Source organism: Protopterus annectens, chromosome 5.part0 (assembly GCF_019279795.1).
Source record: "Protopterus annectens isolate FY-2018-M chromosome 5.part0, PAN1.0, whole genome shotgun sequence".
NCBI classification, from domain to species: domain Eukaryota; kingdom Metazoa; phylum Chordata; order Ceratodontiformes; family Protopteridae; genus Protopterus; species Protopterus annectens.
The window spans coordinates 806517342-806524609 of NC_056735.1; positions in this window are offsets into that span (position 1 = coordinate 806517342).

A 7268-nucleotide genomic window follows, 5' to 3' on the forward strand; every position below is an offset into this window, starting at 1 on the left:
AAAGATTTCAAGATACTATGGTCATTGATGGCAGAAGCACGCAAAATTATCACCATCCATTGGAAAAGTACGACTTCTCCCACATTTAAGGAATTTAGAAACTTATCAACAGTTGGACATATGGAAATATCTACATTGAAGAACAGAACTACCAGACCCATATCACTTTATAACTCCTGAATGAAAATCTTGCAATATTTGAGAAAATGGGCAAAGATTCATGAAATAATTTATTGTTTTTTATAATAACTTTAAATGTATTCATAGTTTTGCCTGTATAGACACTAATGTATATAGTTAATGTTAAGAGATTATACGTTGTAAAATTGTATATATATATATATATATATATATATATATATATATATATATATATATATATTATTCTTTCTTTTGAATCTATGTAATGTTTGATAAATTATTCAAAATAAAAAAAAAATGCAAGTAAAAAAAAAAAAAAAGACCATGAGACATAACACCACAAAACCCAATATTCTGGTCATAGAAGACAGACACACTGATGTCTCTTTCACCAGGCTGGATAAGGAGGAAATTACAGTTATTTGCCTGTCATGGACCAAGATTCATCACATCATGCAGGCACTTAGGTCACGAAACGTTAAGTACCATTATGACTCCATCTATGTGGATGTAAATGACCGAAGATGTACCTCCTTGGACTATATGAAGAGAGACACGTTTGAGCTCTTAGAATATGTGACACAGGCAGGTATGATCCTACCACTGAGTAGCATTCTACCATCTCCATGGATTATGCCACAATACCAACAGAAAATGATTGACTTTCATAATTGGCTTAGCTACTGGTGTCATTCCAAAGGGGTCCAATATTTGTTAGTCTGGGAGGAAATGACTGACAGGCAATGTTGCCTTGCCAGGGCTGATCTTCACCTGTCACCAATAGGCTTTTGAATATCCACCAAACTGTTATCGACCCCTACAGTGCCTTTTCAGGGCATTGCCAAACAGACAAATCATTCAACATGGCAAAATCTACTCAGGATAAGCTAAATGTATTACTGCTCAATGCTAGGGTCTCAAGAAGAAACTAAACTCCTTGTAAGCATTACTCACCCTGGAGAATGCTGATATCTGTGCAGTTACTGAAGCATTGGTCAAAACCACAGAAAGCAGCCCTGCAGTGCATGGCTATAATGCCTTTCACACACTCTGATCTCCCACTGCACATGAAAGGACAAAAGGTGGAGGTGTATTCATGTACATAAAGAATGTGTACACTTCAAGACTGGTCAAACAATATGACATGCTTGAGCAACTCCTTGTCCACATAGCAATAGGGAAAAATCCATTACCATATCCTTGCTAGATACAGGTCCCCCACCATGAACTAGAAAACTCATACATCATACAAAAATTTACTAGAATCACTTAGCATTCAGCCCAGTACCACACTCATGGCTGATTTCAACTACCACTCTAATACCTGGGAAGAATACATGACTATTCAAATGCAGACTCAAAGATTTCTAAACATTATCAATACAAATGCCCTGGAGCAGTTAGTCTGCACTCCCACCAGGTGTACAAACATCTTTGACCTCATACTCAGAAATATGGAAAAGCATTTCACCCCCCCCCCCAAGTGTAAAGTTCTCGCTGGTTAGATCATATCACAAAGCAGTCTCCCTTGAAATAAATATAAAACTAGAATATCCACATATCCCCAAAACATTCAAAAACTTTTCTAAGGCAAACTATGTCCTATTAAGTGACACCATTGCTAGTTTCCAAGCACCCACAAACCCAGAAAACATTGAAGCCTATATGGAAGTGTACACAAAAGCCCTGTATAAGCATGTAAACCACTGCATAGAAACAGCAGTACCAGACTGAAATAAGCCTAGGTTAAACCATAACAGCAAGCCACCCCGGTGGACCTCTAGTATAAATAGGTTGTACAACAAAAGAAAGAAAATCCTGTCTAGTCGTAAGAGAGAATGTGCACAACAGAGCAAATCTCCCTCATTAGTCTAAATAGGCAAACCAGGGGACTAGTCAAGCCTTCAAGTGCAAAGTCTGACGTAAAAATAGCCTCCTAAACTAAGGATAACCATAAGGCATTTATCAGTTGTGTCTGCAGTCTTAAGGGTGATACCCAGCAATGTGCAGAATTAATTGCAGATGGCATCAACTATGCTCAGCCAGAAGATATAGCAAATCTGCTAGCTGATAAATTCAGCTCAAATTTCCATTCCAATCACCTCCAGTTACCTCCCAAGAAATACCCTCCTCCATTCCCCTACCAGTTATCACCAAATAACAGGCGACTACTGCTCTCTCTAGAGCTAAAAAACAGGGCTTAATTTGGTCCTGACAATATTGCAGGGTACCTCTTAAATAGCTTGAAACAGGACCTATCAGGCTCAGTAGGATCTCTAATTAACCACAACATTCAGACTTGCTTTGTCACTGTGGAGCGGAGGGCAGCAACATTCATCCTTCTGCATCAAGGGGGACCACCAACAGATCAAGAAATTACAGACTGGTAAGTTTGACTAGTCTTATATGCAAGGCCATGGAAAGAATAATCATGGACTTGATAAATAATGACATAGAAAACTTCTAAACACTGGACCCAAACCAGTTCGGCTTTGTCAAGGGCTGGTCATGCCTAGCCAGTTTGGTGGACTTCTTTAAGACAGTCACTAGGGTCATGGATGAGAGTAACATGGTGCATACTGCCTAACTTTTCCTGGCTAAGGCATTTGACACAATTCCCCACTTGTATATTATAGATAACAAAACTAGGTATAAATCCCTGTGTCACCAGATGGATAGCCAAATGGCTCATGGACAGGACAAATGTTGTTAGAGTGGGTGAATCCAGATATAGCTAGAGGCCAGTTACTAGTGGTGTACCACAGGACTCAGAGCTGAGGCTGCTCTGGTTTGGAATTTACTTATCTGAAGTCAAGGCTAGTGTAGGAGGCCTTTGGCTGACTATGTTTGCTGATGACTGCAAGTTGGGGTACAATCACTGAATTCCATAATGATGTAGATACTCTTCAAAAGGATCTGACTCAGACAAATGATTGGTGCCAGAGCTATGGCCTAAATTAAATGCGTACCCTTTTGGAAGTCAAATACTTTGGCAAATTACAGCATTAATAGTACACTCCTAAGAGTGGACTCAGGGGTGAGAGATGTAGGTACACAGATCGATATAGTAGCCTGAATTTTGACTGCCATGTGCCCACAGTGGTGAGAAAGTCCTTCTATGTGACACAGCTTATAAATAAAGGCATGCCATCCTGATCCAAGGAAGTTATAACCCCACTGTAACCAGCCCTCATCAGACCAATAATCGAGTACACCGCACCTTTTGGCATGTACTTGACCAGGCACTTGCAATAGCTAGAGCAATCTCAGAGGCTTCTTACAAAAAAATAAATAAATAAAAATGCAAGGTGTAGACAACATGTCCTATGCAGATAGAAGGAAAGTTCTATACCTTTACTCTGTCTCCTACTGGCTATTAAGGGGTGATCTATGCCTAACCTTCAAGAAGGTCAGAAATCCAGCCTAATAGAAATGTTATACATTTATAACACAAACTGCACAAGGATCACCTGACCTAGGGATCTAAGCCTCATTTGTAAAACAAACAAAACATGACAGAGAGATAGATTTGTGTCTCAGATTTTACTCATACTCTGGACAGGCTTCCTATCCATGTAAAACAGAGCCCTTCCCTGACCCCCTTCAAATGCAATTTCAATCAATGGATGGGGAATCGTAAATTCACTCCAGGGGTGGTGCCCATTCCTAGGCACAAAACCTAAGCCATCCTCTAGCCCTCAGATGACAAAAGTTTTTTAAAAAGATTTACAAACAATATATAAAAAGGTTTAACAGTTGCCAACAATCACAATTTACAAAAAAGGCAATGTAAAACAGAAAAACATTACATTTCCTAAGCATTACTACAGACAGCAATATGAATCTCATTAGGTATATAACTAAAATAAACCAGTAATATGAATCTCACTGGATATATAACTAAAATAAACCATTGTGGTATTTTCATTTTGTAGAAGTAAGACAAGGAAAACATAGCAGAAAAGAAACATTTGATTAATTGCATGAGAAACTAGCCAGGAGTATTACAGGAGCATAGCCATTGTTGAGTAATGCATTCCTTTAGGAGATGTTTGAAGCTATGACTATCTGTGTTTTTTTTATATGTATGTATACTATTGTACTATTTAATTATTGTATCTTGCTTATATTTCTGTGAAGCTTTTCCCCTGGGTGTCCACTGAAAATGGGCTTCTGGCCCAGTCAGACTTTCCCGGTCAATAAATAAATAAATAAATATAATAGGTTACATTGTAATCAAAACATGGAACAAGACTCTACCACTAACATATCATTTAGTAATAGATTACGTTGTAATTGAGGCATGGAGCCAAGCTCTACCAATAACATATTGTTTTATAATAGGTTGACAGACGAGATCAGACAGGAGGCCCCATGGACTATGATGTTTGCAGATGACATTGTGATCTGTGGTGAGAGTAGGGAACAGGTGGATGAGACCCTGGAGAGGTGGAGATATGCTCTAGAGAGAAGAGGAATGAAAGTCAGCAGGACTAAGACAGAATATATGTGTGTGAATGAGAGGGAGGATAGAGGAATGGTGAGGATGCAGGGAGTAGAGGTGGTGAAGGTGGATGAGTTTAAGTACTTGGAATCAATAGTTCAGAGTAATGGTGAGTGTGGAAGAGAGGTGAAGAAGAGAGTACAGGCAGGGTGGAGTGGGTGGAGAGAGTGTCAGGAGTGATTTGTGACAGACGAGTACCAGTAAGAGTGAAAGGGAAGGTCTACAAAAGGGTAGTGAGACCGGATATGTTATATGGGTTGGAGACAGTGGCATTGACAAAAAGGCAGGAGTTAGAGCTGGATGTGGCAGACTTAAAGATGTTAAGATTTACACTGGGTGTGACGAGGGTGGACAGGATAAGGAATAAGTATATTAGAGGGTCAGCCCAGGTTGGAAGGTTTGGAGACAAAGCCAGAGAGGCAAGATTATGTTGGTTTGGATATGTGCTGAGGAGGGATGCTGAGTATATTGGTTAAAAGATGCTAAGGATGAAGCTGCCAGTTAACAGGAAAAGAGGAAGGCCTAAGATTAGGTTTATGGATGTGGTGAGAGAGGACATGCAGGTGATTGGTGTGACAGAGCAAGATGCAGAGGACAGGAAGAAATGAAAACAGATGATCCGCTGTGGCAACCCCCAATGGGAAAAGCCGCAAGAAGATGATGATGAATAGGTTACACTGAATATTAATATTCTGTTGTTCATATGTTTGCAGTACTTGCTTTCTGTTAACTTACATATATGCATTTCCTAGCAGAGACCCCCAAACCAATAATGACTACCTAATCACTATGCATGCTTCAGCTCCAGTAGTAAATTAATTCATAGAAAATATGATTCAGAACATCCCAGTAAAGATGAATGGTTGTACTATTCTTTTTATAACTTGCATCTATTTAAGTAAGAACTGCTTTACTACAAACCTAGTTTCATCCTTGTTGGCTACAAGTCAGAGTTCAGTAGTTACTTGAAAACATTTCTGTAGCAAAGAGAATTCCACAAAAGGTATGAAATGAGGTGAAAATGTATTCATTCATTTTGATGAGGCAGTGGAAATACAGTTCTCTGTATGACTGAGAGATTTCCTTACTATCAAGTGCTTCTCCTTGAAAGGGTTACAATTTCAGTGTATGAATAGTTGTACTGAAGGCTTTATTGGTAGGGCCAGTTTCCAATTTCCTAAAGGATTTTGGTCTCATTTTAGAAATTGCAGTCAGAGGGTAAAGGAGAGTTTATTGCAATCTTTTTATATTGCTTAATTCTTCTTTTAGTCCTATATTTAGAACGAAACTGGCTAATTTATTTTATAAAAGGAAGTTATGAATTTAGACCCTTCTGTGGAATATATTAGGGATAATGACTGTGTTTTGGTGCATGGGTACTTGGTAGGTCTTCGTGGGGTCATTTCAAAAGTAGATAATTATCAGGCAGAAGTCTGCTGTAGCAGCACAATGTAATATAATTGCACCAAGCAGCTGCTGATTATTACAGGTATGTACAACTTTTATTACTTCTGAGAGATTTTCCCTTGAACTGTGATAAATTGCTCATTTTTAGACTTTTGTATTTTGCTTGCACATTGAGGAAGAAGTAGGAAGTACATGTTTAGTGTGCTTTTGTTGCATTTATCCTTAAGGGCTGTAACGTTGTGCAGTACTGGAATGTATCTGTGTACTGTCTAAGTTTCCTACTCTAACTGGTTTGGGAGGGACAGTTATTTCCACATGTAGCTAGGATTTTCCAACGTTTTGGCTTATTTGTACAGATTAGTTGAGCATCTGCTTATTTGAGTAAGTGTGCATGTATACATGTGTTTGGTTTGAGGTTAGTCCTTCCTTGTTTGTGGGTAGTGGACAGGAACATGTTGCTACTAGCTGCAGCATCCTTAGATGATTCAAAGCATATAAACTCCACAGTGAGATACTTAAAAGCCCTACTGGCACAATGTTAAAGCACTACTGTATATTGGTCCACATTGGCCTAGCTAGGTCACTGTAGCATAGTGATCCAAGATGAGAGCACTTAGATTTTTCATATTTTTTGTTTATATAATAAAGGACAAGCTGGGGTCTGAGACAATCACAGAAGACTCAGATGTATTATTTTCCTTATGTTTCTGCAGTTTGTATATAAAGCTTCAAATGAATGGTGTTATTCATAAATTAATGTGTATAAACACTCTGGCTACATATTTCAATGATGCAAGCAATTTTAATTTTGCTACTTTGTTATTTATTGCCATGCCATCTCATATCCATTTCCCCAGTGATGATGGCTTCCTTGTATTCATTACTGTAGCATTATTTGTAGAATGTGTGCATTTTAAAGTGTGGGGGACTCACCTTTGGAGATGTAAGTAATGTGTGTGAAATGTCAGCCTCATCTGCCATATATGTTTTGCCTATCTTCTAGCAAATATGTTGTCTGCTACTCTAAGACAACACCATTGCTAATCAATATTATCATGAGAACACAATGTTTAAAACATGAAGTGTTTGCTCATTTCTAAGCAGCACTATTTTATCTGGCCTCACCATTTGATGTACATATGTATTTGTGAAGAGTTGAACAGATACTTGTACTGGTAATTGGACAAGGACAGATAAGTATCCTCTTGTGTAACCT